The 19,300-nt window shown below is 60.3% G+C and overlaps 1 non-coding gene across 1 annotated transcript; it reads left to right on the plus strand.

Moving 5' to 3' along the window:
- Nucleotides 1–12,743: 12,743 nt before the first annotated feature.
- LOC131861101 (5S ribosomal RNA) lies at nucleotides 12,744–12,862 on the plus strand. The gene has a single exon (XR_009360182.1). It is a non-coding gene; the product is annotated as a 5S ribosomal RNA (ribosomal RNA).
- The last annotated feature ends 6,438 nt before the right edge of the window (nucleotides 12,863–19,300 follow it).

The raw sequence follows: 19,300 nt of genomic DNA on the forward strand, positions 1-19,300 counted from the left end.
GGCATGAAGCACCCACGGGAGCCGGAGCATGACGATGCAGAGTCTCGGTTCACAGGAGCCTGGGAAGAACATCCCGTACGGAACCCTTTACCCGAAAACATCCGAACCGCACATGCTCGCGACAGTCCTGCTGTTAGAGAATGCACCGTGCACGCGACCGAGTAAGGCCACTCAGAGACATCCATTTCCCAGGTATATGCCCCCTACGCACTTTTGGTGGCGCAACTCGCACGAACAGTCCCACCTCGACCCCGTAAACAAGCTTTTTTGCCTCGAAGAGTTCGTCGGAGACGAGGAAGCAACCTTCAGTGCAACCGTAGCACTCTTTTGTGCAACCGCCCAAACAACGCCCCCTCTACCCTCTGTCGAAACACTCGGCATTGCTGCTCCCTAAGGTGAGCTTCTCCTCATAGGCAATTCCGCTCTTATCCGGTCACGTTTGTGTGCCCGAATTTCGCAAGGCAACCTCCATGGGACATGGAAAAGACTCGAGAAGAGAGCTCGCTCACGGGAGAGAGAAGCCAAGGAGACCACGAGAGTGCTGAGAGTGGGACAGCGCTGAATAGGCGGGAGAAGCCTGCGCGTATAAACGGAGATATATATCCAATTGCAACGAAGGAACGTGCCAAAGATCGAGAACAATGGCAGAAATGCTAGTAACGTGCACTTCGGGACCAACGCATCACCGGAAGACAACCGCCAAACATCGAAAGAGTCGCGATGCTCCGCAACCTACGTGCAAAGCGGTCGCACACCGGGTAAGGGAGTGAGAGCCCCAAACATAGCTGGGCGAGGCGCTCACTCCGCTCTTTAATATCTCGTTAATACCGCCAAGGAAATGGCACAAGCGCACACACACAAGCATCCTCGGAAGAGGACAGTTCGAGTGACAGGTCAAATCCAAGAGTTCCGAAGACTACCTCCAGGAACAATCGGGAACAAGACCGATTACAAGTCGTCGAGTCTGTTACTGGGCGAACACGAGATGCGCACAGGAAATCGATCAGCCCTCACAATGGCCCAAGGCCAGAGATCGGACTGCTACGATTTACCCCAACAATCATCGTGCCACTCTTCGCAGAGAGGTGATAGACGCCAAGGAGCCCGCGCATAGCAATCGAGGTGTAAAAAGGGCGTTGAAGGCAGGAAGCCTGGACGAAAGAGGCTACGAGGTCACCTCGAAGCGGTCTAAGAGTCGGGCGCACTTGGGGCGACTACCAGTGCCAACCCCTTATCCCGCGGTGCGTCCGACACAGAGAAATTTCCAAGGCGGCCAAGGAGCCTCCCCGCATAGCAATCGGGGTGTGAGCTTACAGATGCAGCATTGATAGCAATCGAGGTGTGAGGCGAAGGATGCAGAAGTGAGAGCCGAGGGATGTAGCAGAGATAGCAATCGGGGTGTGTGATGCAGCAGAGATAGCAATCGAGGTGTGCGGTGGGAAGGGCCCAGCAGCCAGATGCATGAAGCGACGGATGAAGCAGTGATGACAACTGGGCTGTGAGGAGAGGAGGGATGCAGCCAAGAAAGCAATCAGGGCTCGAGGCAAGGGATGCATCAAGGATAGCAATCATGTTGTGAGGCGAGATTCCATAGGCTAAACGTGAGAGGCTGCAGGGTCGACTCAGAGAGGTCTATGCATGTGAGAGGCTGAAAGCAAGGTCGACTCGGAGCGGTCTATGCATCAGGCGCGCTTGGGGCGACTACCAGTGCCAACCCCTTATCCCGCGACGCGTCCGACAAAGAGAACGTTCCAAGGCGGCAGAGGAGGTTACCAGCCGAAGGATGCAGTAGCGATAACAGGTATAGTTCCGCGGCGGCCGAGAAGACTCACCGCATAGGAATCGGGATGCGAGGCGAAGGATGCGCCGGGAAGGCCCCGACGACTAGGAAGAGGCTGCAGGGCCGCCTCGGAATGGTCCAAGCATCGGACGCGATTGGGACGACTACCAGTGCCAACCCCTTATCCCGCGATGCGTCCGATACACAGATAGTTCCAACGCGGCCGAGGAGCCTCACCGCATATCAATCGGGGTGCGAGGCGAGGGATGGGGCGGGAAGGCCCCAACGGCTACACGGAAGAGGCTTCAGGGCCACCTCGGTATGGTCCAAGCATCGGACGCGCTTGGGGCGACTACCAGTGCCAACCCCTTATCCCGCGATGCGTCCGATACACAGAAGGTTGCAAGGCGGCCGAGGAGCCTCACCGCATAGCAATCGGGGGTGCGAGGCGACGGATGCGGCGAGATGGCCCCAATGGCTAGACGGAAGAGGCTTCAGGGCCGCCTCGGAATGGTCCGAGCATCGGACGCGCTTGGGGCGACTACCAGTGACAACCCCTTATCCCGCGATGCGTCCGATACGAAGACGGTTCCAAGGCGGCCGAGGAGCCTCACCGCATAGCAATCGGGGGTGCGAGGCGACGGATGGCCCCAACGGCTAGACGGAAGAGGCTTCAGGGCCGCCTCGGAATGGTCCAAGCATCGGACGCGCTTGGGGCGACTACCAGTGACAACCCCTTATCCCGCGATGCGTCCGATTCGAAGATGGTTCCAAAGCGGCCGAGGAGCATCACCGCATAGCAATCGGGGTGCGAGGTGGGGGATGCGGCGAGATGGCCCCAACGGCTAGACGGAAGAGGCTGCAGGGCCGCCTCGGAATAGTCCAAGCATCGGACGCGCTTGGGGCGACTACCAGTGACAACCCCTTATCCTGCGATGCGTCCGATACGAAGATAGTTCCAAGGCGGTCGAGGAGCCTCACCGCATAGCAATCGGGGTGCGAGGTGGGGGATGCGGCGAGATGGCCCAAACGGCTAGACGAAAGAGGCTGCAGGGCCGCCTCGGAATAGTCCAAGCATCGGACGCGCTTGGGGCGACTACCAGTGACAACCCCTTATCCCGCGATGCGTCCGATACGAAGATAGTTCCAAGGTGGCCCAGGAGCCTCACCGCATAGCAATCCGGGTGCAAGGGGGGGGATGCGGCGAGATGGCCCCAACGGCTAGACGGAAGAGGCCACAGGGCCGCCTCGAAATAGTCCAAGCATCGGAGCCTCACCGCATAGCAATCCGGGTGCAAGGGGGGGGATGCGGCGAGATGGCCCCAACGGCTAGACGGAGGAGGCCACAGGGCCGCCTCGGAATAGTCCAAGCATCGGACGCGCTTGGGGCGACTACCAGTGACAACCCCTTATCCCGCGATGCGTCCGATACGAAGATAGTTCCAAGGCGGCCGAGGAGCCTCACCGCATAGCAATCGGGGTGCGAGGTGGGGGATGCGGCGAGATGGCCCCAACGGCTAGACGGAAGAGGCTGCAGGGCCGCCTCGGAATAGTCCAAGCATCGAACGCGCTTGGGGCGACTACCAGTGACAACCCCTTATCCCGCGATGCGTCCGATACGAAGATAGTTCCAAGGCGGCCGAGGAGCCTCACCGCATAGCAATCGGGGTGCGAGGTGGGGGATGCGGCGAGATGGCCCCAACGGCTAGACGGAAGAGGCTGCAGGGCCGCCTCGGAATAGTCCAAGCATCGGACGTGCTTGGGGCGACTACCAGTGACAACCCCTTATCTCGCGATGCGTCCGATACGAAGATAGTTCCAAGGCGGCCGAGGAGCCTCACCGCATAGCAATCGGGGTGCGAGGTGGGGGATGCGGCGAGATGGCCCCAACGGCTAGACGGAAGAGGCCACAGGGCCGCCTCGGAATAGTCCAAGCATCGGACGCAGCTTGGGGCGACTACCAGTGACAACCCCTTATCCCGCGATGCGTCCGATACGAAGATAGTTCCAAGGCGGCCGAGGAGCCTCACCGCATAGCAATCGGGGTGCGAGGTGGGGGATGCGGCGAGATGGCCCCAACGGTTAGACGAAAGAGGCTGCAGGGCCGCCTCGGAATAGTCCAAGCATCGGACGCGCTTGGGGCGACTACCAGTGACAACCCCTTATCCCGCGATGCGTCCGATACGAAGATAGTTCCCAGGCGGCCGAGGAGCCTCACCGCATAGCAATCGGGGTGCGAGGCGAGGGATGCGGCGAGATGGCCCCAAAGGCTAGACGGAAGAGGCTGCAGGGCCGCCTCGGAATAGTCCAAGCATCGGACGCGCTTGGGGTGACTACCACTGCCAACCCCTTATCCCGCGATGCGTCCGATACGAAGATAGTTCCGAGGCAGCCGAGGAGGTGGGGGATGCGGCGAGATGGCCCCAACGGCTAGACGGAAGAGGCTGCAGGGCCGCCTCGGAATAGTCCAAGCATCGGACGTCCTTGGGGCGACTACCAGTGACAACCCCTTATCCCGCGATGCGTCCGATACGAAGATAGTTCCCAGGCGGCCGAGGAGCCTCACTGCATAGCAATCGGGGTGCGAGGTGAGGGATGCGGCGAGATGGCCCCAAAGGCTAGACGGAAGAGGCTGCAGGGCCGCCTCGGAATAGTCCAAGCATCGGACGCGCTTGGGGCGACTACCACTGCCAACCCCTTATCCCGCGATGCGTCCGATACACAGATAGTTCCGAGGCAGCCGAGGAGGTGGGGGATGCGGCGAGATGGCCCCAACGGCTAGACGGAAGAGGCTGCAGGGCCGCCTCGGAGGCTGCAGGGCCGCCTCGGAATAGTCCAAGCATCGGACGCGCTTGGGGCGACTACCAGTGACAACCCCTTATCCCGCGATGCGTCCGATACGAAGATAGTTCCCAGGCGGCCGATGAGCCTCACCGCATAGCAATCGGGGTGCGAGGCGAGGGATGCGGCGAGATGGCCCCAAAGGCTACACGGAAGAGGCTGCAGGGCCGCCTCGGAATAGTCCAAGCATCGGACGCGCTTGGGGCGACTACCACTGCCAACCCCTTATCCCGCGATGCGTCCGATACACAGATAGTTCCGAGGCGGCCGAGGAGCCTCACAGCATAGCAATCGTGGTGCGAGGTGGGGGATGCGGCGAGATGGCCCCAACGGCTGACGAAAGAGGCTTCAGGGCCGCCTCGGAATGGTCCAAGCATCGGACGCGCTTGGGGCGACTACCACTGCCAACCCCTTATCCCGCGATGCGTCCGATACACAGATAGTTCCGAGGCGGCCGAGGAGCCTCACAGCATAGCAATCGGGGTGCGAGGCGAGGGATGCGGCGAGAAAGCCCCAACGGCTAGAGGGAAGAGGCTTCAGGTCCGCCTCGGAATGGTCCAAGCATCGGACGCGCTTGGGGCGACTACCAGTGACAACCCCTTATCCCGCGACGCGTCTGATACACAGATAGTTCCAAGGCGGCCGAGGAGCCTCACCGCATAGCAATCGGGGTGCGAGGCGAGGGATGCGGCGAGAAGGACCCAACGGCTAGACGGAAGAGGCTTCAGGGCCGCCTCGGAATGGTCCAAGCATCGGACGCGCTTGGGGCGACTACCAGTGACAACCCCTTATCCCGCGACGCGTCCGATACACAGATAGTTCCAAGGCGGCCGAGGAGCCTCACCGCATAGCAATCGGGGTGCGAGGCGAGGGATGCGGCGAGAAGGACCCAACGGCTAGACGGAAGAGGCTTCAGGGCCGCCTCGGAATGGTCCAAGCATCGGACGCGCTTGGGGCGACTACCAGTGACAACCCCTTATCCCGCGACGCGTCTGATACACAGATAGTTCCAAGGCGGCCGAGGAGCCTCACCGCATAGCAATCGGGGTGCGAGGCGAGGGATGCGGCGAGAAGGACCCAACGGCTAGACGGAAGAGGCTTCAGGGCCGCCTCGGAATGGTCCAAGCATCGGACGCGCTTGGGGCGACTACCAGTGACAACCCCTTATCCCGCGACGCGTCCGATACACAGATAGTTCCAAGGCGGCCGAGGAGCCTCACCGCATAGCAATCGGGGTGCGAGGCGAGGGATGCGGCGAGAAGGACCCAACGGCTAGACGGAAGAGGCTTCAGGGCCGCCTCGGAATGGTCCAAGCATCGGACGCGCTTGGGGCGACTACCAGTGACAACCCCTTATCCCGCGACGCGTCCGATACACAGATAGTTCCAAGGCGGCCGAGGAGCCTCACCGCATAGCAATCGGGGTGCGAGGCGAGGGATGCGGCGAGAAGGACCCAACGGCTAGACGGAAGAGGCTTCAGGGCCGCCTCGGAATGGTCCAAGCATCGGACGCGCTTGGGGCGACTACCGTTGCCAACCCCTTATCCCGCGATGCGTCTGATACACAGATAGTTCCGAGGCGGCCGAGGAGCCTCACCGCATAGCAATCGGGTTGCGAGGCAGATTATTGGGAAGGGAACCCCCTGGGATGCGGCTCAAGCAGTGCCCAAAGGGACTGGAATGCGGAATCACATCGAGAGACCCAAATGCTATACGAGGGCTCAAATCGAATTATCAATTTGGCCACGACATGGACGCATCGGAACGACTACCTTTGCCGAACCACTCGCAATTGCATCCATACCGAAACCAATAGACATTTCCGTTAGAGCCCTCGCATAGCATTCGGGAATCTCGCATGCCCCTCTAAATCGACCAATGCTGGCGCTCAATGAAAATCCGAGCGCTACCACCGTTCGAGCGCCAGCATTGGTCGAGTTAGAGGGGCACGGGGGAGAATGCTCCAGTCAACACCTCCCCTATATAAGTTATTTGTCCGATTCTCGCACAACCGTAGTCTGCCTCGTCGAATCAAACAACGGTCCCAGATTCCGACTTCCGTTCCGTAGAGACCCAAAAGCTAGATGGAGGCTCGCAAGAAAGAGAGTCGGCACATAGCAATCAGGTTTCTCGAACGTTTAGGGACCGAGCTCACTTGCGGATAGGGCAAAATCCGCCAAGCAACCCAAAAGCTAGACGGGGGCTCGAATCGAATCGCCTAGGCGGCCACAACAACGACGTGTTAGATCGACTACCAGTGCCAAACCATTCAGCAAGACTAGTTTGTGTCGAGGCCGGATAGAGATTCTCAGAGAGCGCCCGCATAGCATTTAGGAGACCTGCCGCGTCCCTCACACTCGACAAATGGTGGTGCACGTTTATAAATCCGAGCGATCCCAACCCTTTCAAGCACCAACATCGGTCGAGATAGAGGGGCACGGAGGGGGCTGCGTGAGACAACACAGTCCCCTATATAAGTTATTTGTCCGATTCTCACACATCCGAAGAATGGTCATCAAATCGGACAACAGCCCAAACTTCCGACTTCCGTCCCAGAAAGCCCAAGAGCTATCTAAAACGTTCATGGCCGGAACTCGATCGCGGCTATACCAGTCCGCCAAGCAACCCAAAAGCTAGACTGGAGCTCTAGTTGAATCACCTCTGTGGCCACTGCAAGGACGTGTTGGAGCGACTACCATTGCCGAACCATTCCGCAGGTCGAGTCCATACCAAGGCCGCATAGAGATTCACGATGAGCTCCTGCATAGCAATCAGGAGACTTGCCGTGTCCATCACAATCGATAAATCCTGGTGCAAGATTTTTGCATCCGAGCTCTCCAACCAGTAGAGCACCAGCATCAATCGACATAAACGGGCACGGGGGGAGGATGCTCGAGAACACTACCTCCCCTATATAAGTTATTTGTCCGATTCTCAAGCAGCCGAAGTCTGGTCATCGAATCGGGTCAAAGACCACAACTTCCGACTTTACCCACAATGCAAGTCATCGAATCGAACATCGGCCCCCGAGTCGGACTCCATGCGTATGTCAGGTCATCGGACCCAAATTCTGCCTTCCTGCGCATGGCGGGCCATCAATATCAACTCGGTCATCGGACCCAAACTCCGCCTTTCTGCGTATGGCACGCCTTCAAATCGGTCATCGGACCCAAATTCCGCCTTCCTATGCATGGCGGGCCATCAACATCAACTCGGTCATCGGACCCAAATTCCGCCTTTCTGCGCATGGCACGCCATCAACTCGGTCATCGGACCCAAATTCCGCCTTCCTGCGCATGGCAGGTCATCGGACACAAATTCAGACCTCGCGAATATGCATACGTATCGAATCGGTCATCGGACCCAACTTCCGACTTCATCCATACTGTAGGGTCTCTGAGGTTGGCGCGGTGCGCTCAACCCGGGGAGTCGACCCATCGAAGCATACACCTCCCCTATATAAGCTATTTGTCCGATTCCCACACCTGTGTAGTTTGCACCTCTGACCAGGACATCGACCCCAACTTCCGAACTCGACTGCAATGACGGCACCAGCGCCTTGGTGCGCACCTTGCGACGCACAGTCCCAACATTCGCCTTCCTGCACATGGCAGGTCATCGGACCCAAATTTCGACCTCGCGAGTATGCCTACATATCGAATCGGTCATCGGACCCAACTTCCGACTTCATCCATACCGTAGGGTCTTTGAGGTTGGCGCGGTGCGCTCAACCCGGGGAGTCGACCCAACGAAGCATACACCTCCCCTATATAAGCTATTTGTCCGATTCCCACACCTGTGTAGTTTGCACCTCCGATCAGGACATCGACCCCAACTTCCGAACTCGCCTGCAACGACCGAACCAGCGCCTTGGTGCGCACCTTGCAACGCACAGTGCCAACATTCGCCTTCCTCAACATGGCAGGTCATCGGACCCAAATTCCGACCTCGCGAGTATGCCTACATATCGAATCGGTCATCGGACCCAACTTCCGACTTCATCCATACCGTAGGGTCTTTGAGGTTGGCGCGGTGCGCTCAACCCGGGGAGTCGACCCAACGAAGCATACACCTCCCCTATATAAGCTATTTGTCCGATTCCCACACCTGTGTAGCTTGCACCTCCGATCAGGACATCGACCCCAACTTCCGAACTCGACTAAAAAGACCGCACCAGCGCCTTGGTGTGCACCTTGCAACGCACAGTGCCAACATTCGCCTTCCTACACATGGCAGGTCATCGGACCCAAATTCCGACCTCATGAGCATACCTACTAATCGAATCGGTCATCGGACCCAACTTCCGACTTCATCCATACCGTAGGGTCTTTGAGGTTGGCGCGGTGCGCTCAACCTGGGGAGTCGACCCATCGAAGCATACACCTCCCCTATATAAGCTATTTGTCCGATTCCGACACCTGTGTAGTTTGCACCTCCGCTCAGGACATCGACCCCAACTTCCGAACTCGCCTGCAACGACCGAACCAGCGCCTTGGTGCGCACCAAAAGTGCGCACTTTTGGTGCGCACCAAAAGTGCGCACTTTTGGAGGGCACTTTTTGGAGGGCACTTTTCTGCGCTCCAAAGGTGCGCACTTTTGGAGGGCACTTTTTGGAGGGCACTTTTCTGCGCTCCAAAGGTGCGCACTTTTGGAGGGCACTTTTTGGAGGGCACTTTTCTGCGCTCCAAAGGTGCGCACTTTTGGAGGGCACTTTTTGGAGGGCACTTTTCTGCGCTCCAAAGGTGCGCACTTTTGGAGGGCACTTTTTGGAGGGCACTTTTCTGCGCTCCAAAGGTGCGCACTTTTGGAGGGCACTTTTTGGAGGGCACTTTTCTGCGCTCCAAAGGTGCGCACTTTTGGAGGGCACTTTTTGGAGGGCACTTTTCTGCGCTCCAAAGGTGCGCACTTTTGGAGGGCACTTTTTGGAGGGCACTTTTCTGCGCTCCAAAGGTGCGCACTTTTGGAGGGCACTTTTGTGCACTCCAAAGGTGCGCACTTTTGGAGGGCACTTTTCCTGCGCTCCAAAGGTGCACACCTAGGTGAGCACCTTCGACCACACCTTGTAGCACACCAAACTCTGACTTTCGACTTCATCCGCAATGCAGGGTCTTTGAGGTTGGCGCAATGCGCACAACCAGGGGAGTCGACCCATCAAACCCAACACCTCCCCTATATAAGCTATTTGTCTGATTCTCATACATGCGTAGCCTGCAAGAGCAATTAGGACATCGACCCCAACTTTCGGCTTCTAAACGAAAACAAGGTCTTTGAGGTTGGCGCAGTGCGCACAACCAGGGGAGTCAACCCACCGAATGCAACACCTCCCCTATATAAGCTATTTGTCTGATTCTCATACATGCGTAGACTGCAGCAATGATTAGGACATCCACCCCAACTTTTGACTTCTTAAACAAGACAGGGTCTTTGAAGTTGGTGCAGTGCACACAACCAGGGGAGTCGACCCATCAAACGCAACACCTCCCCTATATAAAGCTATTTGTCCGATTCTCATACGTGTAGTCTGCAGCAGCGATTACGACATCGACCCCAACTTCCGAATTCGTTTGCATTGACCGCACCAAAGGTGCGCGCCTTGGTGTGCACCCTGGAGTGCACTTTGGTGCTCACCTCGGTGCACACTTTGGTGTGCACCAAAGGTGCGCACCTTGGAGCGCACCAAAGGTGTACACTTTGGAGCGCACCACATAGGGTCTTTGAGAGGTTGGCGCAGTGCGCACACCAAGGTGGGTGTTGAGGTGCGTGCCGAGGTGGGTGGGTGCTAGGGTGCGCTCCATGGTGGGTGCCAGGGTGGGTGCGTGCTAGGGTGGATTCCAAAGAGGGTCATAGGGTGGGTGCCAAGGTGGGTTGGTGATATAGTGGGTTCAAAGGTGGGTACTAGGGTGGGTTCCAAGGTGGGTCACAAGTTGGGTGCCAGGATGCGTGGGTGTTAGGTTGGGTGCCAAGGTGGGCTCCTGCGTGGGTGGGTGCTAGGGTGGGTTTCAAGGTGGACGCGAGGGCGGGTGCCAAGGTGGGTAACAAGTTGGGTGTTAGGATGGGTGAGTGCTAGAGTGGGTGCCAAGGTGGGTGGGTGCTAAGGTGGATGCCAAGGTGGTTCACAGGGTGGGTGGGTTCTAGGGTGAGTTCCAAGGTGGGTCACAGGTTCAGTGCTAGGGTGGGTGTCAAGGCGGGTGTCGAGGTGCCTGGGTGCTAGGGTGTGGATGCCAATGTGGGTCATAGGGTGGGTACTAGGGTGGGCTGCAATGTGGGTGCCAAGGTGGGTAACATGCTCGGTGGGTTCTAAATTGGGTGCCAGGGTGGGTGTGCACCCACCTTGCCCGAGGTGGGTGCCAAGGTGCCAGTGTGGGTGGGTGCTAAGGTGGATGCCAAGGTGGGTGAGAAGGTGGGTGATAGGTTGAGTGGTAGGATGGGTGGGTGCCAAGATGGGTCACAGGGTGGGTGCAAGGGTGGGTAGGTGCTAGGGTTGGTGTCAGGGTGGGTGGGTGCTAGGTTGGGTTCCAAGGTGGGTGCGAGGGTGAGTGTCAAGGTGGGTCACAGGTTAGGTGCTAGGATGGGTGAGTGCTAGGGTGCAAAGGTGCCAGGGTGGGTGCTAGGATGGGTCGATGCTAGGGTGAGTGGCAAGGTGGGTCCACAAGTGTCAAGGTGGGTGCCGAGGTGGGTGCCAAGTTGGGTTCCAAGGTGGGTGCCAACGTGGGTGCTAGGGTGCGTGGGTTAAAGGGTGTGTCACAACGTGGGTGCCAGGATGGGTGCGCACCCACACTGGCCAAGACGGGTGCAAGGTTGGGTTCCAAGCCCGGTCACAGGCTGGGTGCTAGGATGGGTGGGTGCCAAGGTGGGCACCAGGGTGGGTGCACCCACCCTGGCCAAGGTGGGTCACGGGGTGGGTCCTAGGGTGGGTAACGGGGTGGGTACTAAGGTGCGTGCCAAGGTGGGTCATAGGGTGGGTGCCAAGGTGGGCACCAGGGTGGGTGTGCACCAACCCTAGCCAGGGTAGGTCACGGGGTGGTTGTCGGGGTGGGCTTCAAGGAGCCAAGGTGGGTGGCAAGTAGCCAAGTTGCGTGCCAAGGTGGGTGTCGGGGTGGGTGCCAAGGATCCAAGGTGGGTGCCAAGGAACCAAGGTGGGTGTCTGGGTGGGTGCCGAGGTGGGAGCCAGGGTGGGTCCCAAGGTGAGTGCAAAGGTGGGTGCCAGGGTCAAGGTGAGTGCCAATGTGGGTTCCAAGGTGCCAGGGTCAGGGTGAGTGCCAATGTGGGTTCAAAGGTGCTAAGTTGGGTGCGAGGTTGGGTGTGAGGGTGGGTGGGTGCCAAGGTGTGCTAGGTGGAAGCCCGGGTGGGTCGGCATCCCATGGGTGTCGAGTTGGGTGCCTGATGGGTGCTTCTTGTCAAGTTTTAGTCGTCGGGACTCATTTCGAGCCTTAGAGGTCGTTTCTTGTCCGGTTGCCCTGTCTTCGACCTGGGAACCCAATTTTGGTCCTCGGGTCCCATTTTTTTTTGTCTCGCATCCCACTTTTGGCCTGTGGCCTTTTCGGGGTCGATTCTCGTTTTGGGCATCAGAGCATGTTTCTTCTCCTAAAACCCAATATTTGTTTATTAAGTCTCGGAACACATTTTTGTTCTCGTGGACCCATCATGGGTCTTGGAACGCATTTGTGGTCCTTGGGTCCCATTTTGCATCCCGAAACTTGTGTTTTGGTGCTTGATCCCTATTTTGGGTGCCCACCTTGCACCAAGTGCGCACCCGGGGCAAACCGAGCGCCTTGGTGCACCGGGGCAAGATCGAGCGTGCACCCGAGGCGCCCCGAACATGCACCAAGGTGCACTCGGCCCACATGTGAGCGCAGGTCGTTGCGCCCGAGGTGGTGTGTGGGCACCGCGTTGCAGACGGGACACTGCACGCACACGACGCCCCGTCCAGGTGCACGCACGTAGGCCGGGCCGGGTGCACACCCGATGCCCTAGCAAGGTGCGTGCACCCGGGCAGGGCTCACACTTGGCGAACGGGGCGCACTTCGCGAGGGAGGGTGTGCACCTCGACGGGGGTGGGTGGCCGGGGTGGATTCGCACGTGGGTCGCGGTTTGCTAAGTACACACTGCGACAAGCTCATAACGGGTGCGATCATACCAGCGTTAGTGCACCGGATCCCATCAGAACTCCGCAGTTAAGCGCGCTTGGGCCGGAGTAGTACTGGGATGGGTGACCTCCCGGGAAGTCCCGGTGTTGCACCCTTTTTTAGTTTTTCGCCGGGCGTCGCAATGCTATTTGAATTAACCTTTTGCCCGTTTGCGTTCTCGTCGGGGCCGGGCCGGGCCGGGGTGCGTTGCCCGCACTACCGCGCGCGCCGGGGCGACACCGAGCGCGCACCCGAGGCGCCCCGAGCACACAGGCCACGGTGCAACCCGGGCGTTGTGCGCGCACCCCGGTGCGCCCGAGGTGCTGCGCGCGCACCCAGGTGAAATCGGTGTGCACCTCGGCCAGTGCGCGCTCGGTCGAGTCACGCACGTTGGCCAAGGTGCACGGTGATGTTTCTTACTCTAAGGTTCCGCACCAGACGCCCGGGACAGGTGAGCGAAGCTGGGCGGGGCCGGGTGCGCGCCCGGGGCAGGTGCACGCAGCTGGAGAGAGCTTTGGAGCGCACCAGAGGTGCGCACCTTGGAGCACACTTCGGAGCGCACCAATGATGCGCTCCATTCAAAAGTTTCCTGAAAAGGCAAAAAAAGTTGAGATTATAGAATTTCCCACTTGAGAGATTGTAAAAAAAAAAAATTTAAAATGAAGGAAACGCGGGTGCCAAGGTGTGCGCGCCCGGGTGCGCAGCCCAGCCAAGGTGTGCGCACCAAGGCGCCCACCCTGGCGAAGGTGCACGCAAGGTGCGCACCCGAGGCAAACCGGACAATTAACCCAACTTTCGACTTCGCGCGCACCTGCGCACCTTGGAGCGCACTTCGGAGCGCTCCTTGGTGCGCACCAATCTTGGGCACCTCGGAGTGCACCATGGCGCCCACCAAGGTGCGCACCCGGGGCAAACCGAGCTTCGACTTCGTGCGCACCTTGGAGGCGCCCACCAAGGTGCGCAGCCCAGCCAAGGCGTGCGCATCAAGGTGCGCACCCGGGGCAAACCGAGCTCCGACTTCGTACGCACCATGGAGCGCACAAAAGGTGCGCAACCCAGCCAAGGTGTGCGCACCCCGGGCAAACCGAGCTCCGAATCGTGCGCACCAGAGGTGCACGCCATCGTGCGCACCTTGGAGCACACTTCGGAGCCCTCCTTGGTGCGCACCGATGTTGTGCACCTCGGAGCGCACCCGGGGAAAACAATGCAATTAACCCGACTTTTGACTTCGTGCGCACCTCGAAGCGCTCTCGGGTTCGCACCTCGGAGCACACCGAGGTGCGCACCTTTGATGCGCTGCCTTCACCAATTTCCAGAAAAGGCAAGAAAACATTGAGAAGGTGTGCGCACCGAGGTGCCCACCCTGGCGAAGGTGCACGCGAGGTGCGCACCCGGGGCAAACCGGGCTCCGACTTCGTGCACGCCATGCTGCGCACCTTGGAGGGCCATGGTGCGCACCTTGGAGCAAACTTCGGAGCGCTCAATGGTGCCCAACCCAGCCAAGGTGCCCACCGCGGCGAAGGTGCACGCGAGGTGCGCACCCGGGGCAAACCGGGCTCCGACTTCGTGCACGCCGCACCTTGGAGCACACTTCGGAGCGCTCCTTGGTGCGCACCAGGGCGCGCAAACCAGCCGAGGTGCCCACCCCGGCGAAGGTGCACGCGAGGTGCGCACCCGGGGCAAACCGGGCTCCGACTTCGTGCACGCCATGGTGCGCACCCGGGGCAAACCGGACTCCGACTTCGTGCAGGCCGCACCTTGGAGCACACTTCGGAGCGCTCCTTGGTGCGCACCATGGTGCCCACCAGGGCGCGCAACCCAGCCAAGGTCTGCACACCAAGGTGCCCACCCCGGCGAAGGTGCACGCGAGGTGCGCACCCGGGGCAAACCGGGCTCCGACTTCGTGCACGCCATGGTGCCCACCGCGGCGAAGGTGCACGCGAGGTGCGCACCCGGGGCAAACCGGGCTCCGACTTCGTGCACGGCGCACCTTGGAGCACACTTCGGAGCGCTCCTTGGTGCGCACCATGGTGCCCACCAGGGCGCGCAACCCAGCCAAGGTGTGCGCACCAAGGTGCACGCGAGGTGCGCACCCGGGGCAAACCGGGGTCCGACTTCGTGCACGCCGCACCTTGGAGCACACATCAGGGCGCTCCCGGGTTCGCACCGTGGTGGGCACCTCGGAGCACACCAAGGTGGGCAGCGAGGTGCGCACCTTTGATGCGATGCCTTCACTAATTTCCATAAAAGGCAAAAAAAAACGAGATTTTAAAATTTCCGTTTTGAAAGATAGTGAAAAAAAGGGAATGCTGGTGCCATCTTGAGCCCGCCCTGGTGCGCAGCCCAGCCAAGGTGTGCGCACCAAGGTGCCCACCCTGGCGAAGGTGCGCGCCCGGGCAATTAACCCAACTTCCAACCTCGCGCGCGCCAGGGTGGGAGCGCACCCAACAACCGGGCCTGGGAAGAGCCAATGCGAGAAACCCCACCAAACGCTCTGACAAAAAAAGAGGGGGCGCTCCAGTAACCCCGCTTCGGAGCGCACCCTGGGCAAACCCAGCCAAGGTGCCCACCCCGGCCAAGGTGCAGGCGAGGTGCGCACCCGGGGCAAACCGGGCTCCGACAACGTGCACGCCGCACCTTGGAGCACACTTCGTAGCGCTCCCGGGTGCGCACCTTTGATGCGCTGCCTTCACTAATTTCCAGAAAAGGCAAAAAAAAAAGGAGATTTTGAAATTTCCGTTTTGAAAGATAGTGAAAAAAACGGAACGCGGGTGCCATCTTGAGCCCGCCCTGGTGCGCAGCCCAGGCAAGGTGCCCACCCTGGCAAAGGTGCGCACCCGGGCAATTAACCCTACTTCCGACTTCGTGCGCGCCAGGGTGGCAACCGGGCCTGGGAAGAGCCAATGCGAGAAACCCCACCAAACGCTCCGACAAAAAAAGAGGCGGCGCTCCAATAACCCCGCTTCGGAGCGCAGCCGGGGCAAACCCAGCCAAGGTGCCCACCCCGACGAAGGTGCACGCGAGGAGCGCACCCGGGGCAAACCGGGCTCCGACAACGTGCACGCAGCACCTTGGAGCACACTTCGAAGCACTCCCGGGTGCCCACCGGCGTTGCGCACCGTGGTGGGCAGCGAGGTGCGCACCTTTGATGCGCTGCCTTCACTAATTTCCAGAAAAAGGCAAAAAAAAATGAGATTTTAAAATTTCCGTTTTGAAAGATAGTGAAAAAAAAGGAACGCGGGTGCCATCTTGAGCCCGCCCTGGTGCGCAGCCCAGGCAAGGCATGCGCACCAAGGTGCCCACCCGAGGTGCACACCCGGGGCAAACCGGGCTCCGACTTCGTGCAGGCCGCACCTTGGAGCACACTTCGGAGCGCTCCTTGGTGCGCACCATGGTGCCCACCAGGGCGCGCAACCCAGCCAAGGTCTGCACACCAAGGTGCCCACCCCGGCGAAGGTGCACGCGAGGTGCGCACCCGGGGCAAACCGGGCTCCGACTTCGTGCACGCCATGGTGCCCACCGCGGCGAAGGTGCACGCGAGGTGCGCACCCGGGGCAAACCGGGCTCCGACTTCGTGCACGGCGCACCTTGGAGCACACTTCGGAGCGCTCCTTGGTGCGCACCATGGTGCCCACCAGGGCGCGCAACCCAGCCAAGGTGTGCGCACCAAGGTGCACGCGAGGTGCGCACCCGGGGCAAACCGGGGTCCGACTTCGTGCACGCCGCACCTTGGAGCACACATCGGGGCGCTCTCGGGTTCGCACCGTGGTGGGCACCTCGGAGCACACCAAGGTGGGCAGCGAGGTGCGCACCTTTGATGCGATGCCTTCACTAATTTCCATAAAAGGCAAAAAAAAATGAGATTTTAAAATTTCCGTTTTGAAAGATAGTGAAAAAAAGGGAATGCTGGTGCCATCTTGAGCCCGCCCTGGTGCGCAGCCCAGCCAAGGTGTGCGCACCAAGGTGCCCACCCTGGCGAAGGTGCGCGCCCGGGCAATTAACCCAACTTCCAACCTCGCGCGCGCCAGGGTGGGAGCGCACCCAACAACCGGGCCTGGGAAGAGCCAATGCGAGAAACCCCACCAAACGCTCTGACAAAAAAAGAGGGGGCGCTCCAGTAACCCCGCTTCGGAGCGCACCCTGGGCAAACCCAGCCAAGGTGCCCACCCCGGCCAAGGTGCAGGCGAGGTGCGCACCCGGGGCAAACCGGGCTCCGACAACGTGCACGCCGCACCTTGGAGCACACTTCGTAGCGCTCCCGGGTGCGCACCTTTGATGCGCTGCCTTCACTAATTTCCAGAAAAGGCAAAAAAAAAAGGAGATTTTGAAATTTCCGTTTTGAAAGATAGTGAAAAAAATGGAACGCGGGTGCCATCTTGAGCCCGCCCTGGTGCGCAGCCCAGGCAAGGTGCCCACCCTGGCAAAGGTGCGCACCCGGGCAATTAACCCTACTTCCGACTTCGTGCGCGCCAGGGTGGCAAACCGGGCTCCGACTTCGTGCAGGCCGCACCTTGGAGCACACTTCGGAGCGCTCCTTGGTGCGCACCATGGTGCCCACCAGGGCGCGCAACCCAGCCAAGGTCTGCACACCAAGGTGCCCACCCCGGCGAAGGTGCACGCGAGGTGCGCACCCGGGGCAAACCGGGCTCCGACTTCGTGCACGCCATGGTGCCCACCGCGGCGAAGGTGCACGCGAGGTGCGCACCCGGGGCAAACCGGGCTCCGACTTCGTGCACGGCGCACCTTGGAGCACACTTCGGAGCGCTCCTTGGTGCGCACCATGGTGCCCACCAGGGCGCGCAACCCAGCCAAGGTGTGCGCACCAAGGTGCACGCGAGGTGCGCACCCGGGGCAAACCGGGGTCCGACTTCGTGCACGCCGCACCTTGGAGCACACATCGGGGCGCTCCCGGGTTCGCACCGTGGTGGGCACCTCGGAGCACACCAAGGTGGGCAGCGAGGTGCGCACCTTTGATGCGATGCCTTCACTAATTTCCATAAAAGGCAAAAAAAAACGAGATTTTAAAATTTCCGTTTTGAAAGATAGTGAAAAAAAGGGAATGCTGGTGCCATCTTGAGCCCGCCCTGGTGCGCAGCCCAGCCAAGGTGTGCGCACCAAGGTGCCCACCCTGGCGAAGGTGCGCGCCCGGGCAATTAACCCAACTTCCAACCTCGCGCACGCCAGGGTGGGAGCGCACCCAACAACCGGGCCTGGGAAGAGCCAATGCGAGAAACCCCACCAAACGCTCTGACAAAAAAAGAGGGGGCGCTCCAGTAAGCCCGCTCCGGAGCGCACCCTGGGCAAACCCAGCCAAGGTGCCCACCCCGGCCAAGGTGCAGGCGAGGTGCGCACCCGGGGCAAACCGGGCTCCGACAACGTGCACGCCGCACCTTGGAGCACACTTCGTAGCGCTCCCGGGTGCGCACCTTTGATGCGCTGCCTTCACTAATTTCCAGAAAAGGCAAAAAAAAAAGGAGATTTTGAAATTTCCGTTTTGAAAGATAGTGAAAAAAACGGAACGCGGGTGCCATCTTGAGCCCGCCCTGGTGCGCAGCCCAGGCAAGGTGCCCACCCTGGCAAAGGTGCGCACCCGGGCAATTAACCCTACTTCCGACTTCGTGCGCGCCAGGGTGGCAAACCGGGCTCCGACTTCGTGCAGGCCGCACCTTGGAGCACACTTCGGAGCGCTCCTTGGTGCGCACCATGGTGCCCACCAGGGCGCGCAACCCAGCCAAGGTCTGCACACCAAGGTGCCCACCCCGGCGAAGGTGCACGCGAGGTGCGCACCCGGGGCAAACCGGGCTCCGACTTCGTGCACGCCATGGTGCCCACCGCGGCGAAGGTGCACGCGAGGTGCGCACCCGGGGCAAACCGGGCTCCGACTTCGTGCACGGCGCACCTTGGAGCACACTTCGGAGCGCTCCTTGGTGCGCACCATGGTGCCCACCAGGGCGCGCAACCCAGCCAAGGTGTGCGCACCAAGGTGCACGCGAGGTGCGCACCCGGGGCAAACCGGGGTCCGACTTCGTGCACGCCGCACCTTGGAGCACACATCGGGGCGCTCCCGGGTTCGCACCGTGGTGGGCACCTCGGAGCACACCAAGGTGGGCAGCGAGGTGCGCACCTTTGATGCGATGCCTTCACTAATTTCCATAAAAGGCAAAAAAAAACGAGATTTTAAAATTTCCGTTTTGAAAGATAGTGAAAAAAAGGGAATGCTGGTGCCATCTTGAGCCCGCCCTGGTGCGCAGCCCAGCCAAGGTGTGCGCACCAAGGTGCCCACCCTGGCGAAGGTGCGCGCCCGGGCAATTAACCCAACTTCCAACCTCGCGCGCGCCAGGGTGGGAGCGCACCCAACAACCGGGCCTGGGAAGAGCCAATGCGAGAAACCCCACCAAACGCTCTGACAAAAAAAGAGGGGGCGCTCCAGTAACCCCGCTCCGGAGCGCACCCTGGGCAAACCCAGCCAAGGTGCCCACCCCGGCCAAGGTGCAGGCGAGGTGCGCACCCGAGGCAAACCGGGCTCCGACAACGTGCACGCCGCACCTTGGAGC

Source organism: Cryptomeria japonica, unplaced genomic scaffold (assembly GCF_030272615.1).
Source record: "Cryptomeria japonica unplaced genomic scaffold, Sugi_1.0 HiC_scaffold_20, whole genome shotgun sequence".
Lineage (NCBI taxonomy): Eukaryota > Viridiplantae > Streptophyta > Pinopsida > Cupressales > Cupressaceae > Cryptomeria > Cryptomeria japonica.